This window comes from Euprymna scolopes, chromosome 28, assembly GCF_053919585.1.
Source record: "Euprymna scolopes isolate OS-2025 chromosome 28, ASM5391958v1, whole genome shotgun sequence".
NCBI classification, from domain to species: Eukaryota; Metazoa; Mollusca; class Cephalopoda; order Sepiida; family Sepiolidae; genus Euprymna; species Euprymna scolopes.
This window is the reverse complement of record NC_136509.1, coordinates 38,207,191-38,231,188: the sequence shown is the minus strand read 5'-3', so window position 1 is coordinate 38,231,188 and position 23,998 is coordinate 38,207,191. Positions and strand designations below refer to the sequence as shown.

Below are 23,998 nucleotides of genomic sequence, written 5' to 3'. Positions count from 1 at the left end.
TATTTAACTAATAAACTCTTAAACTACTGGCCACATAATACTGAAATTAACAGGAAATCGTAATTATACACCAAGGATGGTTTATAATGAGTAAAATCTTTGTTTGGATGGATAACACATACAGAAATAAGTGCAAATTGATGTGCAAAAAATGTTCATTTCAACTTGCTAAAATATTTCTATCATTTTTATGCAGGCTCAAATTTATTCATAGTTTGAAGTGGTTTAATTTTAGGGAATGCAGCTGAAGCGCTAAATGTTTTGGTTTTGATTCTAGCTAATGGCACAAGTCAGTTTTGTTTGTTTTTTTAACTTTTGAAATCAGTACTATATATAAGGCACAATATTCAATAGGAAATTGACTCTGTAATAATAAATATAAAATCTCCATGAATTAAAATATATTTAAGTGTATTTTATGACCGGGCACAGTCAGTTAAGGAAATGACTTTAAAAAAAAAAAAAAAATCTAACCAGAAATAAGTTTGAAAATCAATTTTTAAAAGCCGTCCAACACATGCCAGCATGTAAAGCAAACGTTAAACCGATATGATGATGATGATGATGATGATGATGATACACATATATAACTTCATATAGATAGATTATTCATTCATGGACTAGCAACCAATCAAAACCCAGAGGATAGACTTGTCGACCTAAGCGTAATTAAACATCCCAACCTTGTTATAAATCTGGGCTTCTATCTCAGTTTATTTAGTTTAAACTCAATTAGTTATGCAGTTAGACGCTGACTACTAAATTCAATATATCGTTGCGAGTAGAATTGAAACCTTCGTGGGCAATGTCCATTAAATTTCAAATTAAATTTTTATGTATAACTTTTATTTATTACAGTAGAACCCCAGGATACTTTATAAAAAAAAAAATTAACAAAATACAGTACAGTATATAATCGAATAACATAAATAACACAGTAAGGCGGGGCAAATAGCGTAACCAGGAGCCGAAAAGAAAAAAAAAAAAAACACACTGGAAAAAAAAAAAAAAAAAAAGTATCATAGGGCCAACGTATCCCGGGGTTCTACTGCATTGTGTCATACTAATTCCAATAGACGAACATACTTTGTCATAATTTTTGTTTTTCAAGACTCAATTACATTTAGGAATGTTTTAAGATGCAACCTTAAAATCATCACTATATCGTATGAATCCGAAGATTCTATTGTTGGTATTGTTTTCTCCTGATGCTTTTCTAGTCAGAATTCATTTTTAGAAAAACATTGCGTATTTACAAGAGGGATAACGTGAAGGTTGATAACATCCTAAGTGAAAGTGATTTTGCGAAATGAACTGGACTAACTTGGAACACCTAGGTTGTGGTTGTCAGTTCGTGTCGTTAATCACTTGACCACCGTCACAAAGAAAGGGGAATACCGCTTTCTTTTACCAAGTGTTGCATTACTTAATTGTTTTTCTTGTTTTTAAATGTTTATTCATTATTTTCTTATATAAAGAAAGGCAAAGGTTCGTTTGTAATTTAGACACCAATGGATTATTAACCCATTAGACTTTTTGTCCGTTAAAAACAGGCTATAGTTATAGCCTGTTTATTTAGAATGAGGGTTTTATGTCAAATTGATGACTGAATGTTTTTTGTTTTGATTTCTTTTTGCATTAGATTTTCATCCCAAACAAGGCACAGTGCCACTTGGATGTAGGGAGCTACTATCAGGAACATAAGCTGCAGAGATACTATGTAGGGAGTTGAGCAGTAAGATGTTTACATTAAACTTGAACTTCTGCATGTCAGTACAGAATATGGTTAAATTTGTGCTCATTTTTTTCATTAAGTACTAACCTCTATTAATCTCTAATTATGCATTGAATGGATACCATAATACTTAGTTTGCTGCATCTTATAGCAAAGGTCCATGCAAAATTTTAGTTAGATCAGCCCACTAGTTTCAAATAAAAATTGGAGTGGACAGACCAACAGACTAAGAGAAATATAATACAGATTCATTCTTTTTTTATGTCTGGTTTCATTCTCAATAAATCAAAGCCAAGTTCAATACAAGCAGCAAAGTTCCACCCCTACAGAGATCTCTAGATGTAAGAAAGCCTTCTACTCTCATAATTTCTTCCCCAGAACTGCTAGACTCTAGAATTCCCTTCAGAGTCTCTACTTCCCCGAATGTACTGACATGCAGAAGTTTAAGTTTAATGTGGACAGACATCTTGCTGCTCAACTCCCGACATAGTATCCCTGAAACTTATGTCCCTGATAGTAGCCCTCTATATCAACGTGGCACTGTACCTTGTTTGGGGTGAAAACGTAATAAAAAAAAAATGGATTGAAATAAATACTGAACTTAATAGTATTGTATGGACTAGAAGATATGACGAGAAAGAAAGACCAAAAAGTTTTAGAGTCGATTTCTCATCAAGAGCAGAGCCATCCATAAAAATCTCCAGGAGAAAAGGGACGCACCTGCGATTGAAGGACAATAGCTGAATCTTAACAGGATTAAACGAAGTAAGCCATTTCTTACCCTCAACAATAATAGAACCCAAATCAACTTCTAGATCAACTGCATATTTTAACTGATCCGAAAAAGATGGGCAAGAAACAATACTAGAATAGAGGGTGGCGTCATCATTATAAATGTTAACTTTCTGAATAATATTCTCTAGAAGGTCATCTATATAGAGAAGAAACAGTGTTGGATCTAGAGTAGAGCCTTGAGGAACACCAGCATTGATAGGAAAAGAAAATGAACATACTCCATTAAGAAACAAAAAAAAAAAAAATATCTCAAAATGTTAAGAACTTTACCAATAATACCATAAGGTCAGTGTTTATGTAGAAGACCAGAATGCCACACTATCAAACACAATGACCCTGTCCTTGCCTGAATTATTCATAAACCAATAGAGCCATTCAGTTAAAACAGTTAATAGATCAGCTGTCGGACGAAAATCACAAAGCCATACTGAACATCACTAAAGAGGCCCAGACTTTCCAGAAAATGAACAAGCCTATTGTCGACCAACCTCTTAAAAACTTTGCTAACAATTATGACAAATCGGCTGGCCCATTTGTCATAATGATTAGAATGTTCGCAAAGAATCAGGAATCAATCCTCGGTCAAGCCATATAAAAGACTTGCAAATTGTACTTGATACCTCCTTACTAAACACTCGGCATTATAAGGGGAGGATGGAGGACAAGGGAAGTAATCCTGGAATGAAGTGATGCCCTCTCCTACATCTTACTGTAGCAGCTAATGAAAAAAAAGCTTTGCGTCGTCCTAGACTATAGTTGATCACTTAGAAGAGGTAATAAAGAGCAATGTGTATTTACCAGTCACACAACAATCTGCATAACAATGACTGAACACAAATCTAAGCTCTATAATTAAATTTCCCCCTTTCTGCTTATTATACCGACTTTTACTTCTTTTTTTTTTTTTTTAAACCGTTCAATTTAAGACGTTATCTTTCTTTCTCACTTTTTAAGTGAGCAACGATTATTGTCCGCTTTCAATTTCAAACATGTTTTTAATACCCAGCGACACGTTTTTATTGTCTCGTTCACTGCTATCATATTGAAATAAAAATGTTAAAAAGCATTAACAGCAAGCCAGACAACCCCTATCGTCTAGAATGCATCCAGACAGAAACCCTTTACTCAAAATAAAAAGTCAACGGCAAGTGTTTTCTTATGGCGGGGGGGGGGGACACACACACACAGAACTTTTACTTATCAACTGTTTCTCGAATGCGCATGCATGGCTGTGAAACATCAAGGTTTCTTTATGTTAAGAATAAGTAGGGTGGAAAACACTTTGTAAATATAATGTTAAGCTGGCTTAATGGTTATCGTAATTGACTCACTGTCTAAGTTTTTGTTTTGATCTCAGTTCGAGTATTTTTTTTTTTTTTTTTTTTACTTACAAGAAGTGAATGGTTTAAAAAAACAATACTTGCATGCACATGTCTCAGTTTCTGTATTAATTATAAAATATAATATTTATGCATATTTTATGACCGGGCAACGCCACATAATCCACTAGTATATCTAAAGTGAAAATGTGCGTGTGAGGACAATTCTCAACCTATATACACAAATTTTTTATCTACAAATCTGAAATTTAGTATATAGGGTATTCAGACATGTGGAAAACTTAATCGGTTTTGATTCAGAAAAAAAGTTGCTAAAGGGGTTAAAACTGAAAAATTGGTTTGTGGGGGGGGAGGGTCATTGGGTTTTTATTTGTTAACTGTTTCATGAATGCACATGCGTGAATCGTTCACATGACCGACTCCTTATGTTAAAATAAGTAGGTTTGAAAACACTTTTTTAAACTAGTGTCAAGCTGGCCTAATGGTTATCGTACTTAACTCATTGTCTTTGGGTTTTGATCTCAGTTTGAGTATTTTTTTTTTTAAACTTACAAGAAGTGAACTGTTTAGGAAAAACATAATACTCACATGCATATGTATCAGTTTCTTTCCTTTTTTTTTTTTTACTTTATTTTTTGTTAAAAGGAATTTAACATTATGTTTAATACTGGCCAACGCTGGGCACACACACACACACACACACACACACACACACACACACACACACACACACACACACACACACACACACACACACACATATTATATAAAAATGCAATTACTAATGTATTTCTATGATCTTATATTATTAATACGAACACTGGCAAAGCATAACTTTTTCCATCATATTTTGACTCATAGTTTATATCAGTCTTCTAATATTTAGTAAAAGCCGCTATTTTCTCTATTATAACCATTTTCAATGTCCAAAGAACATAATTTATGAAAATTTATAAATGAACCAGTACTTGCACAACATGTAATGAACTTCGAATAAAACTTATTTCTTTCCACTGTTCTGTATTCATCATATGCGTTATGAACCGGTTTCAATCAAACAGGTCCGGTCATTGCTTTTTGTTTTGTTTTTGGGTGTAGGGGGAAAGTATGGCTAAACCAGTCAATTCAAAAATTGTACAAATATATCCACAATGACATTCGGATAGAAGTATTGACATTCCAAATAGTGGAGGTGGTGAATGTTATTTATATGACAAAACATTTCAATACTACACATTATGGTAAAAAGGATAACATATGCAAAAGATACATGCAGGGGTGGGGAGCCGGAGGGGTAATCAGGGCAAATTTATTGCTGTCAGAATCAAAGGCAAACATTTAGGCTACCGATACAACAGCCCTGTTTTCATTATGTGTCACATGTTTTTTTTTTTGTTTTTTTTTAATGAATAAATCAAAACATTACATTCACAAAGCCATGAAAAATATGCAAATCTTTAAAATCAAAACCCTCTATATAACATATCTGGTATATACATCAAATCCATTGCCAAAAACAAAAAAAAAAAAAAAAAATCACTGGAAAAATGGTGAACTCCAGAAAGAATCTCACTCCTGACACAATCCACTACCTGTACAAGAGTCAAATAACGTCCTAAGATGGAGTACTGTCGCCACATCTGGGGTGAAGCTTCTAAGAGTACTTTTCCCTATCTTGACAGGGTTCAAAACGGTCTTCAAAATTTAGTGGGCAATGACCTTTTCACCTCCCTAGTCCCTCTTTCTCATAGAAGAGACGTCATGAATCTGTCTCTGCTCTAGTGTTACTTTTATGCTAGGTGCCCGACTGAACTCTAATCTATGGTCCCTTCCCACCATAAAATGTTTGCAACAAATGCTCGTCTAGCTACAATAACTCAACAATTTCCATCAGTTTTAAGCTAAACGAAAATTTCATAAGCAGAGTATTTTTTTCCTAGAACTGTCCATCTGTGGAACACAATACCGTATAACTGCTTCTTGGCTGACTATAGCATGGTCATTTTTCGAATCTAATGTAAATAAGTTCCTGTTGAGCAGTCTTCTTAAATACAGCGCTACCCAAGTTCTATTACTGATCATGTTTGTCTTGTTATCTACCTAACACTTATTAACCTTTATCCTAGGGTGGCATGTTGTATAGAATGGTACACGTTGGTTTATAAACAATTAAAAAAAAAATCACAGAAAACTATGAAATAAATACACCAAGCCTCAAAAGAAAAACAAAAACGACAACAACAATCGCTCCTGATGATAATCGGATGCACCGATAGAAAGCGCTTAAGAAAATGGCTGAACCAAAACTGGGGGGGGGGGGCGCCATTCTATACAACATGCCAGCTGATATAAAAAAGACCACTTGGCGAATAGATATCCAGAAAAATCGGAAAAAATAACTCGTATTTAAGCACGTCTGATTGAACAATGACTTGCTGCCAAAATATATAAATTTATAAATAGTTTAAAATATAATTATCCACTGACACATGTTTCGTCACCTATGACTCCTCAAAGTGGCTGAATCTAGCGAGATTCGAAATTGGGATCCCATGGTTAGAAGCCTAAACCTCTATGTTTGGGCTATCTCGTGCGACTGCTGGATGTATCACATTTTTATGTAGATTTTATTTGGGTTTTTTTTTTTTTGTGATACTTTTGAATGAATTCAATTATTTATATGAAAGTGCATTTTTTTTTTTTTTTACCTAAATGCGAGTGGGAAATTTTCCCTTTTCATCAATTTTGGTACCCCCAAATGGGGAGCGTACATATATATTGTTTAAAATATAATTATCCAATATATACGGTAAAGACCACACACATTTTTTGTGATTAAGAGTTATTTTACTACAAAATGAATTAAATCTATGTAAAAGCTAATTTATGGATAGCAATACAATGTAGACGTTTAACAAATAAACATGAACAAGTTGCCATCTTTTATTAATATGATTTTTTTATCGGAATGTTTTTTTTTGCTCATATAAAGAAATGAGTTAGCGAGAACTATGGCGAGATGGTGTCTTCACAAAATACATATCTCTTTGGCGGTGTCGGTGTTATGAAAAGTATCCAACCATAAATTTTTGCTTCAAACAAACTATAGCTGTTCTAAGGTGAACAAACGTCCGAGCAGTTACTAAATGGGAGACCCATGCAAGTTATGGAAATCTGTCTAAAACTAGGTAGTCAGTCACATTATAATCTTACCTTCATTAATATAGAGCGATGGAGATTTCATATAACACTAGTGGGAGTGGGGGGGGTACCCGGCGTTGCCCGGGTGTTTGGAGGTGTGAGTGTTAGAAAAGAAAAAAAGGTTTTCGTAGGATTGAACCCCGAAGCCTTGACGCGGAGGTGGAAACAAAAGCCAACCACTTAACCATCTCTGCCACGAGTGAGAGAAATAAGTTAAGGGTTAAAATGCGAGTCAAATAGGTTTGATTGACAGGTAGCCGTTTAATGAGGTGATCGCAGGAGCGTTACGATGACGTGGCAGTACTTTATTTAATGTGGGACAGCTTTTTGGGGTTTGTTTACTTTGTTTCAATGCGGGGCAGTTTTCGCTTCCCCAAGATGATTGGGGGGGGGAACCAGCTCCCCATTTAAAGGGGATTGTCTAAATTGAATAGCAATTGTCTGATATAAGGAGAAACTCCACATTGATCAAAAGCTGATTGCTTTCTGGACGTTCCAACGTGAAAGCCGAGAACATGCAACGTTTCAATTAGTTTTACTTTATACTTAAAATTCGAACAAACATGCGACACGGCGAAATAGCACGATTTTTATAAAAGTCGATGTAAATAAATCTAGACACTACCTGCGTTTGCAAATCCTCGATATTATGATTTAGATGGTATATAAAGTTTTAAGACATAGTAAGCCCCCTCGAGAATCGCGGCAAAAAAAGCCTTTGCGAGACATACATAAAATGATCACACACATTTTGCCTTATATATATATATATAGAAGATAATATTTCAAGGGAAAAAAATTTGCTTCATAGATGTGTTCAACATTTCGAACATGCTTTATTATTAGTGTCAAATATTGATCAATGTTGTTAACAAAAAATGTTATTTTAAATTAATTTCATTGACTAGTGGGGAGGGGGGCTTTGTCCATTCGTAAAATGCACTTAAATATTTTGATTTGTCCAGATTTCGTATATATTAGAGTCGTAATTTCAAAAGTTAAAAAAAAAAAAAAAAAAAAAAAAAAAAAAAAAAAAGTATCTGTGTGCTATCAGACAGAATCGAAACCGAATACAAAACTGTAGCATTCAAAGCTGGTGACATTATCACTGTACTAATGTGACACACATATGAATAAACTGGTTAAAAATAAACCAGGATGAATGCAAAAAATGTATAACGATTTTTTCAATTTTGGCCCCTTAAAAATTATTTTAACAGGCTAAAAGTCCCATAAAAGAATGGTCTATAAAAAATCCAATTGCTTGAGGCCCCTAGCGCCACTCTGCGACTAAGTTTTGGAAGAGATAGAGTTTGAAAATATGAAGACAGACAGTGAATTTTATAAATTAGATTTTTAATATTCAATCCTGATCGGTATTTTACTTATAAAAAACGGTATTTTTCACTCCCTTCATTAAATCTATTCCCATTGAAATGTAATAAGGCAAATTTTTTAATATTCATTGTTCTCTTCTTTCTCACTTTTTGATAGTAGGCTGACCTATATTCACCTGTAAACAGAGAGAGGGGGGAGGAAGAGAGAGCCTGGTTTATGTATTTAATATCAAGATCATTTTATAAATGCCTACGTGAGTCAATATGTTAGCACACTGTACTTAAAGACAGAGGTTGTGAGTTCGAACCTTGACTGAAGCATAAGTATTTTTACTCTGGCTTTTGTGTAAAAGCTCTTTAGTTAGAATGAAAAGCAATGGTGCTCTTAGTTATGCCTCGATAATCGTTCAAAAATTAAACAAAATACTGATAGAAACGCATCCAATAAATGTCACCAATCATGTGAAAATGTAATGTTCTACCAGTATTTTGTTTAATTTTCGATTTTTGAGCAATTATCGGGGCTTAAATAAGGTTCAAACTCGACAGGCTTTATATAACCTTCATCTTTAACAAAAAAAAAAAAAAAAAAAAAAAAAAAAGAGTTAAGTAGAACAGCAACTTAGCTTGCCTTTGGTTATGTTTATTTTTTGTGTATTTATTTTTTCATCCCTTTTTTACTTTGTTGGATATTCTGAAAAATCAAACAAACTTCGATATAGAAAATCCTCTTTAAGTTAACCCCACAACCTACACACTTTTCAAGTGTTGGTAGAGGATCATTCCAGTCGATTAAAAAAAAAAAAGGAATAAAATCAACTTCAGGAAATTTAAAAAAAAAAAATTTAAAAAGTGTCAAATTAGAAAAGTTCTTTGAAACAAAAGTATTAAGATGTTAAAAATAGTTTTGGAATATGAATCATTAAATTTTTCTGACTTTTTTTTTTACAATGACCACTTGTGGATATCTGTGATGTTGACGTTTCAGGGAGTGGTGGCGTTTTGGTTAAAAAAAAAAAAAAAACACCGGCTTCAAACACACCCAGCGAAAAATTTTTTTTTTTTTTTTTAAACCAAATTAAGGCATGGATTACAACAATACACTTAAATTCCAACATTACTTATTCATTTCCTTGGCCTGCAGAGCTAGAATCAAAGCGCATTATTTATTCTGACATTACACTCCATCTTTTCTGCAGTCATTTAGTGAAGGAGAAATCACTAACCGAGGTAATTTTTTAATTTTACCCAAATTCAGAGTGACCCTTTTTGAGGAATTCGACACCCTCTCCACCCATTAAAAACTGACTGTGTTTAACTGTCCTCATAAAGTAAGTAGGTGTTTATTTACTTCCTAGGATAAAAGTGTTGCATCTGTTCTGAACTCAGTCGGAGGAGGATATATCCCTCTTAACTGGGGCAACTTCTATTTTTGTCCTATTCAAAGTGCTCCTTTCTTGGGTTGCTGCATATCCTCCACATCCAAACTTGTGTCTGACTTTACCATTGTAGAGAGGCAAGTAAATAGGTTCTTATCAAGTTGAAGGAGTTTGATTGTTTTGTTCTACGGTACATCAACCATTTTAGGGTCATTTAATACCAAATTTGGTCATTTTAGTAAAAAGTATTTCATGCTTCAAGTCCTTTATATCTTCGAATATCTTTTCATGGAGTTTGATTTGGTTGTTTAGTAGGGAAAAATTATTTTTTATGGCTCTGCAGAACACAATTGCGCTTTGCAATCGGAAAGGGTTTTTAAAAAAAACAAAAAAAAAACAATAACATCAATATTTGATACATGAGTTAAAGTGGAACTCAGTAAATTCATTGCTTTAAGAATCAAGGAACGGAATCAGAAACAACCATCATTTATCACTTTATATATTTTATTCATTAAAATCATTTAGTCATAGAAATTTATAAAGATCTTGATGAATTAGACACAAAAGCCCACACATTTGTGGGGTTTTATATTGGAGTCTTACGCCATAGGCAGAGATTAGTTCAACTAGTGTGAATTTTGAGTGTATGCCATTAAGTGTATGTCAGCACGTCCTGGTGATGAATGGAAATGCACTCAGTGCTCCCAGTAAGTTAGGTGATAGCTATCAGGCATCAGCTACCTAGACAAAACGAGCTAGATGCAAGTGTTGATTGGTTAGATGAAAATTGCATCACATGGTCGGCACATTTTTCAAGCATTTTTGCGTTGGGGAAGCCAAGAGACAATACGTACCAACAATGTAAAAAAAAAACTAAGAAATTTACTCAAGCCTTCTCGGTTCATTGATGTAGTTTTAATTAGATAAGAAAATTATATATGTTCTGTTCCTGGAAATTTTGCTGGCGTGAGAGAAGAAAAGAAAAAAAAAAGGAAAGTTATTTTTCGTGTTGTGGAAGCAAAGTGAGTTCTTGCTATGAATTATTTTCAAGGTGGAACCAGAAAGTGGTGTTCAGTCAAGCATTTTTCATGAAAGTAACAATAGACTTAGAGAGAAATAAGCAATGTCTCTTCTGTGAAAAAGAGGCTTTAAAGAAAGAACAAGAGAGATCACCTACTAAATTTTGAAGTAACATTATATGATGGACTGCATCCGAGCCAAAACACTGGAGAATGTAAGAAAATAATTTACAAAAGTAAAGTTATAGAATGATTTGATGGTTTCTGGGTGGACAGCTGAAAAACCAGGTGGAATTAATCATTTTCTGCTGATCAGTTGGGAATGATTGAGACAAAGACTGGTCATTAGGAATTCCAGTCAAAACTAAATATATTTAAGTTTTGAGAGTTCAACTTAGAGCACATTGGAGTAGACCCAAGGAGTGAAAGCTCAGCAGATGATATGAGCGGACTACAACCGAACAACAAATTAGTTGAGTCCTAGCTGTTACACTAGAACTTGATATGTGGATGCTAGCGCTTGGGAGGCTTATACATAATGTATCGGAGTTCGTGTTTTTTTTTTCTTGCGAGTTCATGTTGCTCTTTGTATACTTGTTAACCAATGTTTGAACCTTCAGTGATCATCAGTGCAATAGATGATTCAGCCAGAACAAGAGATGAAGATAAAGAGAAAACCACAGCACACAAATGTTAGAGTCAACAGTTGCCAAGGAGGGGCATTCATTCTTACATAGACATCATAAATAATATATAGCATTAAATTACTCGTGAGTTTTGGGTTACTATTTGTTCTTATTTATTTACCTCTCAACAAGGTCAAAGTTAAACACAAGGTTGGTTTTTAATGTGGAGAAAAGCCAGCTCCCAAAAGGTTAGGAATGGAACAAACATAAATTGCCCCACTCTAGAAGAATTTCATTATCATTGATCGAGAATAGATGAACATATACTATGTGTCGTCTTTGTCAAGCTGTAACATGGTGCATCTAGGCATGTGGGAAAATATCAGCGGCAGCGACGGATGGCTGGCTTGCAAAGAGATTAGTAGCAACAGCCGAAAAATGCACATATGCAAATTAGGAAGTGTGTGCGAGAAGAAAAAAGAAAAAATACACCACATGGTCGGGAGAAGCAAAGAAAATGGACGTGTAAAGTCGAGAATGGATCGGCTGAAGGAAAAACACATCAAGCTAGATGGACATGTGGCAGTGAGGGACTTTAAGTGATGTCAAGACAGGAGAGTTAAAGAAAAAATGCTGACCCAGATTTATTTATGTTTGTAGCTACGACAGTACCCAGATTAAAAAGTCTACCCAACCTTGTCAGATTGTCGAAGTTCTTGCAAGTCAAGCGAAATTTCTTTAACATTTGTCCAACTACTTCTCAGTAGATTAGCGGTCTTTTGCCTGGAGATATGTGAACACTGGCTTCAAAACCCAAAACCAATAGGTGATGGAATAGCAGTGGTGATTGAAATACTGATTGTCTAGCGGAAATCTAACTGCAGAAGAATCCTCAGTCAAATTTGTTTATTTAGAAGTATCAGGTGTATCTTAAAAACTTGAGAATATTAGTAGGAGTCCTTCATGTAATATTGAAACTTATTTAGCAGAACTGATGTTTCCTTTGCACTCCACCAGGTCTGAGCAACCAGCACTCCAAATTGCACCCCATACCATAACCAAGAACCTCCCATGTCTCAGTGTTGGCTGCAGTCTTTTTAAGTCAAACTCTTGTTGTGGGCGGTTCTATACCTATACCCTTACCCTGCAAATAATGCAAATCGTGACTCATAAGAAAATGACATTCGTCCAAAAGGTCATACATCTCTACCATCTCACAAGCTTTTCTGCACTTGATATTGGCAGGACAAAGGTTTCCTTCTCGCAGCTCTACCATAGTAGCTCAGCTTGTGAAGATACCTGACAGCTGTTCTGGGGCAGACACCAGCCTGTGTTACATTGTCAGAGGCTTTGCACCAAGGATCCTCTTCAACATTTTTCACAAGACACCAGGTTCTTTCAGGTAGCCCGAGGTAACCTGGATGAGTTTTTGCGCACTCTCTGTCCCCCTCTTGTGAAGTGTAAGTAGAAAGGACTATTGAAAGATTTCTTGCTATTTTGCATTGACTAAGACCACCTCCATGTTGATCACAATCTGTCCTCGTATAAATTCAGATAGACCTGATGCTCCTTTGGTTCGTGGCATACTTCTATGTTGTTAGATGCAATTTTAATGAGATATTTTAAGTTATTTCAGCACTATTCTTATCTGTAAATATAAATAAGGATCTATTAATCTTAGGAAAAATATTTATTTTAATGTCTATTCTTTTCTGCCATGTCTGTGTATATGCATCAGTACTTGGCCACGTACCTCTTTATCAAAAGTGAGAGTGGCAAAATAAAATTTTTACATAAGTTTTTTTTGTTCAAGCTGGGTTGTAATTATTTTACTTGCATCAACTTATGGCATAGTAGATAAAACACTTAGTAAAATGCAGTTGTAAGTGCACTTTTCTGAAGGTTGAAGGTTCAATCCTCAGTGCACGCAGCACTCAAAATACAACTGCAAATTACTTAGGACTTCTGCCCAATCTGCCTGAGAACAAGAGCATGCTACCTTTGTAAATTAAATAAAAGGTTCCGTTCAAAATTCTGTGCAGATTCACAAGTTTGCCAGAAAGATTTTATAGTTCGACAAGATACACCTGAAAAAGATCGGAGGTTATTATTAACCAAAACATGAAAATAACACCCAAGATGAGAACAGTACAACGAAGAATCCAAATAATATGAATAGTTAATCCTCATCTCAAAAATGGAATAATTTTGTTTATTAGGAATTCTAATATTAAATATATCTCTATCTCTACAATTATATAAATGCAACTTTGTCTGTGTGTGTGTGCGAGTTTGTTCCTTATAGACTCCGAAACAGCTGAACAGATTTTCTTTAAAAGTTACAGAACTTTAGTGTATAAGTCTGGGAGTGATCTTAGTTAAGTTTGGTCTCAGAATACCCCCGATAATTACCAAAAATCGATAATCGAAATCGTTATTTTAATTTATCTATCATCAGTAAAGCTATTTTTCCATGCCGTCACTTAGCAACAATGATAGAAAACAGGCCGTGAAAATTCTACTGTGGGTAAGTTTATAGTGTTTTGGGTTTTTTTTTTTTTTTGCATGGCATAGTCTATAAGTTCAAACTACACACGTAAATTTCTTAATTTTTTTTCATTAACTGCAAAGAATTTTATAAGACTTGAAAATTTACGTGTTTTTTTTTTGTTTTTTTTTGCATGACATGGTATGTCGGTTCAAACCCGCTCTTAATGTTTTTTTTTCGTTAACTGGAAAGAAATTTATATAAAATAATTTATAAGGAACACTAGGTTCTCTAGAGTGCAATGTAGAATAACATATTTTGGATTAAGTTACTGCATGGAGGCATGTGAAACTCCCCCCCCCTCCCCGGGCGATTTCACGGATTTTGATGACAATAAAAATATAGGAGTATGAAATATTCGTTGATCATCATTCAATCCTGAGCACGTCAGATCTCCCTGCTAGTGTGTGTGTGTGTGTATATATATATATATATATATATATATATATATAAAATGGTCATATAAGAGGCCTTATATGACCCAAAATACAACAGTTGTATGAAATCTGTTGTGGCAACTTTACTCTTCCCAAAAGAAAAACTTCCATGATTTATGGAAATATGCATTCTTTTATGTGAAGGATATCTCCAACAATGTGTATTACTTTTTTTAATCATTCTGTCATTTCTCTTTAGCAAATAGAACACAGGAATTTCGCTTCTAAATATATTTTTACCTTTAAAATGGTTCTTGCATCGTTATGCATTCCCCAAATCTGACTCATGTTAGTTCTGATTTAACAATTCAATGCTTTGTCATTAGATGTTACACCGGTCATTTAATATCATGTCAACTACTTTTTCACAGGCTAGATATTTGGGGGCCCCTTTCGTATACTAGCAATATCAAGTCATTCCAAGTTGAGAACAGATGGTGTAAACGAATCAATGAATTAATATGGAAAAATGTTAAGTTTCTAAATTATTAAACGACTTTTTTTCTGCTTGTAAAAAAAAAAAACAAAAAAAAAAAAAACAACGCTATAGAAATATGAAAATTTGTAAATCCAATGATGGCAGATGTTACCAACCAAATAGGGGAAAAATGTAAAATGTCTTAGTTTAGTCAACACCATGTTATCATTTTAACTATCAAGATTATTTAAATATATTGACACTATTTTCAACCATTTCTATATAAAGTTAGGTATGCGTGTATGTTTAGGTTTGTATGCATAGGATTAACTTTTAACTAATGAACCAGTCATTATGAATTTGGGAACACAGCAGCTTGGCATAAAGGCTTGTAATGAGTTATATTTAGTTTCAGTTTATGCAAAGAGTGATGAAAGCTCTTGGAAAATTCTGACACTTTTGTTTGTGAAATTTTAATTATACATGTTCGACATCAATTAATCAATATTTCCAAAATTGCAGTTCCTTTGAAATTTTTAGGACATAATATGGTCAAATAAAATAAGATTCCCAAGCTCGGCAGAAAGATTCCGAAAGCTCGACAGAAAGATTCCCAAAGCTCGACAAGATACACTTGAAGTAGATTGGAGGTTACATCGGCTGAAACATTGTGAGAATAACACGCAGGATGAGAACAGTAATAAGAATAACCTAAATAATACAAAATGATTGCTTAACTGACAAAATTATATTATAATAAGTTTCAGCAACTCATTTTCTTGGCCTTTTGGCTGAGAGCATAGTGGCCCATTTGTTTTCGGTTCCAAACAACCCGGAAAACAGTGGGCAGTCTATTATTTAGAAAGGGTTGGAAGGGCTTGACTAACCAAATTTTTCATTGTTTTTCCTCATTTTTTTCCTGATAAAATGATTGTATATAAACGACTTTATTTATTTTCAATAAAATTTTGTAAACGATTTCGGAAATCTAGGTAGCACAGCCCCTAGAGCACATGTGGTATTACTTAGGATTGAGGATTCTAGCTATGGGTAGGATAGACATCTTTTAGGTATAGTGATAAAGGATGACCAAAGACATCCATTTTCCCACACTTTCAAATGGCCTTGTGCCTAACTTGTCTAAAATGTAAATATTTAATGTTTTCTGCAAATAAATAATGCAAAGTGTAGAATCTGTTCGTGTACTACATCTTACCTTTTCTGGTCTCAATCAGTGAAGGAGAAATCCTTCTAGACTAAGGCATTAATTTTAATTTTATCCTCTTTTAAGATGTCCTTTTTTTTTTCTCTCTTTTGTTTTAATGGAATCGAGGTTTTTGATTAGCTTGACAACATCACGTACAGATATTTGTATGTCGCATAGCATGTTTTCAGACATAGGAAGAAATACTGGTAGTTGGCGGCCCTGATCGCATAGGATAGAATTAGCTGCAAAGTTCTTGGCAAAGAGTTTGACTTTGTCCGATGCTGATGAGATTATCTCAGGTCCATTGATGATGGTTGGGATAAAGCACACACTTCTATTCAGGACCCTGTTTGTTATTTGCCCAAACTGGTGGGAACCAAGCCACTGCTCAGCTATTTTGGACTTGACGGACTGAGCATACAACTCTCTCGCATTCTCTATTACTCTTTTACAGTGGTTGCTGGCAATCCTGAAGGCGGCTTTAGTCTAAGTACATCTACTACATTGGAACCAATGGAAATACTGATGTGCACAATGGCAGCAGCACGTTCTGGAGAGAACCATGGCTGACTGTTAGGTTTTTGCTGGAATTTTTTGGAGGGTATGAAGCGATCTATACCTACAATTAACCATTCCTTCAGGTCTGATACTATGGAGAACATGGAATGCAGAGGTAGAGCCGATATAAATGTACGGAAGATATCCCAGTCAGTCATAGAGGTATGTCGGAGCACTTATTACATTTTGTTTTTATCTTAACCGAGGCAACTGGAAGATCCCAGTGGAGACAGAACGGACGATGAACATAGCTCAGGGCAAGTTGTGAGAAAAAAGTGGGAGACTTGCATACTGACCATCAATGTTAGGCACACAGGTGGGTTCATGAATAATCTGAGTTGGGTCATAAGCAATGGAGAAATCGTGATAGAATCTCACCTGTCTCGTTTGACTGGACTAACCATTCCACATTGTGAACATTGAAGTCTCCACAGACATGAATGTTAGCAGAAGGATGAGCAGACAGAATGTGGTCAATTTTCTCAAATATGCTTTTAAAGATAGTAACTCCGCTGTTATGGGAGCGATAGTGGATAAACATAAATAGTGGTGTGAGCAAGTGCAACCTGGAAGCACATATAAGGCAATTTAGGGTCTTATGTGGAGATGTCCCTACCACATGGAAAGCCATGATAGGCACATGTTCAATGCCCATGAAGATCTTGAGGGTCAGATTTGGATGTTAAATTAGAATATCCTTTAATTACGAACTCATTTAAGAAAATAATTAGTCTGGTTCAATGCTAATTTCGCTTAGGAATAATAGATCTGGTTTGGTCTCCTGTAATTGGGTTTCAACCTCTGGAAGGTTGGAATGTAGACCCCTGATGTTAGAGAAGGAGACATGGTAGTGAGGATCTACATTGGAAGTTGGAGTTCTGGGTTTAATCTTGTCTTCTTTCTGGAGACATTTCATGATGCACTTTTGGGATTTGTGGAGTAGGTTGACAGACTTGGTTAGAGCAGGACAGAGGGAAAGTAAGGGAGAAAAAGAAGCGAAGAAATATTTTTTTTCATAAACCATAAGGTAAAGCCGTAACAATTACCCACTCATATAGCATCGAGAAGCCCCACCAGAAACTATTACATAGTCCAGAATCCATTCAGCAAATAGCAATTCAGCAGCCTCAATACTTTGCACCTGCTGACAGGATGGCCTCCTTAGTGGTTGATCCAAGATTCGGGTTCCTGACTATCAGGTGGATAATCTCAGCCCAGTAAAACGTTTACTTGCAGCACCTTTATTAGTGACATGGTTACAAGGATAGAAATAGAAACAGAAAATTTCCGACATCTCATGCAAAAATACTGCCAACCTAGAATACAGTTTTTTCTTCTCTCTTTGTCAGAAAAATCACTCATTCTAAATGAGGACTGAGGGACAAATTAGAAAAAATGAGGGTTACAGGAGGTGCCGACAGCACATCCACAATGGATTGTCTACTCTTAATTAAAGAAAAAAGATTATATAATAATAAGTATTCTACTTTATACAAGTTCAATTGATCTGTTTAGGAGAAAATATGGAGATATGTTCCCCTCTCACTAACTGAAATAAAGAATTCAGTTACCAAGGTTTACATATGTAATTCTTGAGTAACGCAGCTGTTTTTCTCGAGTCATTCCTGACTTAATTTGAATGCCTACCCCTTTTGCTAACATTCAACACTAGGTGGCACTTTATTAGTATGACTATTTGAAAAGTATACTAAAAAGAATGGTGCTGGTAGTTTTTTTGTTTTTGTTTTTTGCAAAAGAACGTGGGAAGCCATTGATTCAAAATTGGAGAATGCATTTATTTTGAGAAAAATAGCAAGAATTAACAGTAAAAAATTTCAATAATAAATTTTAACAGTAGTAGGGGGGGGGGGCAAATGTAAAAAAAAAAAAAAACAAGTAGGTAAATAAATTGAATTAATACATAACTGAAAGAAAAACAGACTTTTTAAAATAATTTTTTATGCTTACCAGAATTCAGTTACCAAGGTTTATGTATGTTATTCTAGAGCAATTCAGCTGTTTTCCTCAAGTTATTCCCGACTTGATTTGAATAGAAACTGTCTACCCCTTTTGCTAACATTCGATGCTAGGCAACGCTTTATTGTTACGAAGATTTTGGGGAGAAGCTGGATTTTCACCATATTAAAATAAAAAAATAAAAAACTGACATGTGTCTAGTTCTACCATCATGGGAAGGCAAGTAACTAGAGACACATAGGACCACTCTAATTTATAATTAGTGAGGAGTAACTTTATCAAAAATACATGTTTTTATTATTTGTTTGTTTTTGGAAAATTGTGCAGTCTTAATTTTTTCAGCATTTGTTCAATTAATTTTTAACGGAATCAAAGTTTAACGGCTAATTTGGGTTAGAATAATGAATATGTGGAGTAAATTGAAAACTATGTTTTTACTATATTAGTTTTCGCATTGCTGTTCTCATCTTGGGTATTATTCTCAATAACAAAACACTATCAATAATTTCCTCCACTCTTTATCTGTGCCTAAACCTAAACGTAGATTCCATGAGCAAAGCTTCTTTCTTAGAATTCCATGCCTATGGAATTGTTTTCCGTTTTCCTGCTTTCCAGCTGACTACAATATGGTTGCCTTCAAGTCTAACATAAACAAGATTTTGATGAGCCGTTCCATATAAGTTAACAAATTTACCGAATTTCCATTACTAACAATTACTATATTGCCCAATTTCTAATGTAACCCTTATCCTCGAGTGGCCTTCTGGCCTTGATAAGTGGTGATGCCTATCTAAATAATCCAAATTTTCAATGAAGCATATGTTGATGCTGTTAAAAATGACTTCATACAATTTATTTCCCAACATTTTAAAACTTAAATAAAAACTAAGGAGGTGTCCAGAGATGCATCACCGCCCCAACCCACCGGTCAGGCGGGTTAGATCATGTAAGTCAAAGAGTTCGGAGGTAGACAGCGCCATCTTTCTGACAATTCATTATTCCTTAGAAGATTATTCCTTTTAATCAAACTAAAATGTTGGAAATTGCGCAATTTTCAAATTGAATTTCGTTTTATTAAAATGAAAACAAAACAAAAATAAAAAAAATAGGATTTTAGCGAAAAGCAAAAAAAAAAAAAAAAAAAAAAAAAAGTTTCTCTTTCTGTTCAACATGTCTTGTCTTGTCTCACCCTTTTGTGAAATGAGGTCTGAATAAGTAGATGGATGATCGCCCAAATTTTGTAATATTTGTGATTGAAAAACGGGGGGGTGGGGAGAGACAAGGGTAAGAGGAGGAGAACGAGGACAAGAGGAGGACGATGACAAGGGGAGGAGGACGACGACGACAAGAGAAGAGGATAAGGAAAAAAGAGGATAAGGATAAAAGAGGACGAGGTGAAAAAGGGAAGAGAAAAGATAGGTAAAGAAAGAAGGTAGTGCTCACCTCATCTCTCCCTACTTGACCATCATATTAAGAATAAAAAAAACTCCACCGTATGCAATGCTAGAAAATGAGTCAGCACTGAATAGAAATCTCATACTGATGTATTTTTTTTAAAAAGCCAAACATGAAAAGGCAAAAACGGAGGCTCAATAAACATCGGTGAAGACGATTCGCCATACACTGCAATTTCATAAATAAAGCTCAGCTAAGTATGGCATGATTAGAAATTGTTACGGAAGAGAGGGTTTCCTTCCTACTTTGGAGAAAGGGAGAACAGGTTTGTAAGTGCTGCACCGAGAAACTACAGCAGCTGCAATTTGCTCTTTTAATGGGGAGAAAACTTACGGTTGATGAGCCATTCACATCACGATGTTCAATATTCAGAATCAAAACGCCAAGAAAATTGTTGTCTTGATTCATTTTTCAAATTATTAAAATTCCTTGAAAAATAAAAACAACTTGTTGACGAAAAGCTTGGAAATCTTCATGCAAGAACAGCTGCAATCATCAAAGATTCAAATGTTTTTCATCTTTCGAGTGGAGTTTCGTTTCTTTTTAAGCTTTAAGAGATTTTTTTAATAAATTTATAAAAAAAAAAAAAAAAAAATCAATGAAAGTACATAATTAACTCATAAAAAAAAAACAATTTAGATGAAATGTATTTAATTGAAATTCTACCAAACCTGTATAGTTTTAATGTATAGAAACGATTTGTAAGATTTGTGAAACAATAGTAAAGTCTTGCATATCATTTCACGTGTTAAAACCGAGTTCAGTAAAGAATTTCATTCTAACGTGTTTTACATAAATTGTGTTTTTTTTTTTCTTGTTATTTTCAGAATTCTGCAGTATTAACTAGTTTGTGATTTTATCAAACTGACAATATCAAAAAGCTGTTACAACCTCACTTTATTTTGGAACATGTGGCCGAAAATATCTCAAGCAATAATTGAACAGAATAAAAATACAATTTGATGGAGAATAAAAACACAAACAAGGAAGAATAAAAACTAGGGGAAATAAGAATAGAAAAAAAACATGGTACAAATTCAAGAAACTGAAACTGTTAAAAATCCCATACTCTGAGATTCTTCTTAAAATACATACACAGTTGTACGACCCTCGGCTGGCAGAACACAAATTAGTTGTGAAGGGTCAAGAAAGATGGAAAAAAGCAGAACGTCACCCAGACTATATTAATCTTTATCAACAATCATTTTTAACCAAAACTGCTTAAACAGCACCATTTAAAATAAACATCATATTTGGCTTAACATCCATTATACATGCTGGTATATGTTGGGTGTCTTTCAGAAATTGACTTCCAAACTAATCTATTTCTACTCAAGTCTTTATCCCTCTTTCTTTCAGATTCATTTTTATCATTCATACTAGCAGTTCAGCCCGGCTTTGCTCAGGCCTTATATACTGTTCATAATTTTATGTGCATATGCATATATATATATATTAAAAAGTTTGACCCATGTCCAGGTAACCTACATTTAAAATTTCAAGTATTTAGACCCAAAATTGGTGGACGTGTTTGGTAGAGTCTGCAAAGGTTAACTCTTTCAACTTGGACTCCTTAACAGACAAATTTCTGTCCGAAAACAGATTAATAAGATTTCCCCAAATCTCAATAAATTGACAGAGTAGTTTGGTAGGGAAATGTACACACACACAGACAATTTCACTTTTATAGATATATAGATTACTTGGATTCTTTGGATTACTATTCTCATCTTTAGTGCTATTTTCACAACATTTTGGTCAATGTAACCTCCGACATTCTTCAGGTGTATCGTACTGAACTTGAGAATCTTTCTGTTGCATTCTGGAATCTGGATGGAATTTCAAACGAACCCTTTATTTACTTCACGGGTGTAGCATGTTCTTGTACCGTCAGCCATGACCAGATAGAGGTCTTAAGTAATTCAGAATTGTATTTTTTGATCACCCCGACACTGAGAACTGAACCTTGAATCTTCAGGAGGATCCATAGAACAGTGGTTGAGTACTTGGAAAAATCAATAAGGCGGCCTGCGAGTTATAGCAAGATTCAGCTTAGAAAAATGGTTCCAAAAACATTGTATAAAAGAACATTGAACAATTCGTTTGTTTCAAAAGTTTTAAGATGAAGATTTATTATTTTAATTATTCAGACTACTGTTTTCATAGAATATGGGAACCATTAATCATAAATAGATTAGAATACAATATATATATATACACACGCACACACACAAACACACATGCACACACTTGACATCTAGTGGTGAGGCCCGATTCAGGAGTTGTAGGCAATGTGAAGTTGCCCCCATTCGGGAGCTGTAGGCAATGTAAAATTGCCCCCATTCGGGAGCCGTAGGCAATGTAAAATTGCCCCCATTCCGGAGCCGTAGGCAATGTACAGCTGCGCCATTCCGGAGCCGTAGGCAATGTACAGCCGCGCCATACCGGAGCCGTAGGCAATGTACAGCCGCGCCATACCGGAGCCGTAGGCAATGTACAGCCGCGCCATACCGGAGCCGTAGGCAATGTACAGCCGCGCCATTCCGGACCGTAGGCAATGTACAGCCGCGCCATTCCGGAACCGTAGGCAATGTACAGCTGCGCCATACCGGAGCCGTAGGCAATGTACAGCTGCGCCATTCCGGAGCCGTAGGCAATGTACAGCTGCGCCATACCGGAGCCGTAGGCAATGTACAGCTGCGCCATACCGGAGCCGTAGGCAATGTACAGCTGCGCCATACCGGAGCCGTAGGCAATGTACAGCTGCATCATACCGGAGCCGTAGGCAATGTACAGCTGTGCCATACCGGAGCCGTAGGCAATGTACAGCCGCGCCATACCGGAGCCGTAGGCAATGTACAGCTGCGCCATACCGGAGCCGTAGGCAATGTACAGCTGCGCCATTCCGGAGCCGTAGGCAATGTACAGCTGCATCATACCGGAGCCGTAGGCAATGTACAGCTGTGCCATACCGGAGCCGTAGGCAATGTACAGCTGCCTCATTTGGGAGCTGTAGGCAGTGTAAAGTTGCCCCATTTGAGAGCTGTAGGTAATGTAAAATTGCCCCTTAGTTACCATTGCTCCCAGGTTCACTTTAGCCCAGAGTGAGAATACATGTTAGGGCATCTGGTGCTACCAGATCAGGTTGTCTGAAGATACTGACTTTTTGACAAAAAATGCACCAAACATTACAAGTGATCGGGGACCATTTGTAAATCTATATTCCCTTGACACTTCTTCCTTTAGAGAAAGCCAGTTCAACCTGCTTAGGGAGAATGCCATTCAATAGCAACAATATATATATATATATATTTATGGTAATATGTAGCATGATTACACATAAAAAAAAAAAAAGAGACTAGTAGTATAGTGGATAAAAATACTAAGTAATAATCAGTTTCTAAATGACAGTGTTCTGGAGGTTGAAGTTTAATTCTCAGTTCAAGGCTATACTAAGGATACAATACAGAAGAGGTGTTGCTAATCTCTCTGTTCGATCATTATTTTCATAGTAGGTGTTAGACTTCAATCTATGATTTCCACAAAAACTTGTCTAGCTACAACCACTGTCAATAATTTCACTTTCTGTATGTGTACCTGAACCTAAATGGCAGTTTGATGAACTGAATTTCTTTCCCAAAATTATTGGTCTTTGAAGCACAATACCATGGAGACGCTTCCCAGCTGACTGCAACAGTTGTCTTCAAGTCAAATATAAACAAATTTATATTGAGTCATCCTCTTAAATAATAAAATTTTGACCAATTTCAGAGGGAGAGGAGACGCGGAGATGGAGAGGTGACAGAGACGCGGAGGAGGAAGAGAGGAGACGGAGGAGGAAGAGAGGAGACGGAGGAGGAAGAGAGGAGACGGAGGGAAGGAGGAAGAGAGGAGACGGAGGGAAGGAGGAAGAGAGGAGACGGAGGGAAGGAGGAAGAGAGGAGACGGAGGGAAGGAGGAAGA

General features: G+C 35.5%; 1 protein-coding gene and 1 long non-coding RNA gene across 13 annotated transcripts in view; one reads left to right on the top strand and one right to left on the bottom strand.

Annotated features, from left to right (window-relative positions):
* Positions 1-23,998, bottom strand: part of LOC145249568 (uncharacterized) — a 585,438-nt gene that overhangs the window by 521,275 nt on the left and 40,165 nt on the right. The window lies entirely within an intron of this gene.
* Positions 1-23,998, top strand: part of LOC145249574 (uncharacterized) — a 61,747-nt gene that overhangs the window by 27,631 nt on the left and 10,118 nt on the right. Inside the window, exon 1 of one of the 2 annotated variants that reach the window (XR_013863551.1) lies at positions 9,548-9,638. The exons of the other annotated variant lie outside the window; for it this stretch is intronic. This is a non-coding gene — a long non-coding RNA (uncharacterized LOC145249574). Of the gene's footprint in view, positions 1-9,547; positions 9,639-23,998 lie in introns of those variants that run through there. 2 annotated transcript variants of the gene reach the window in all.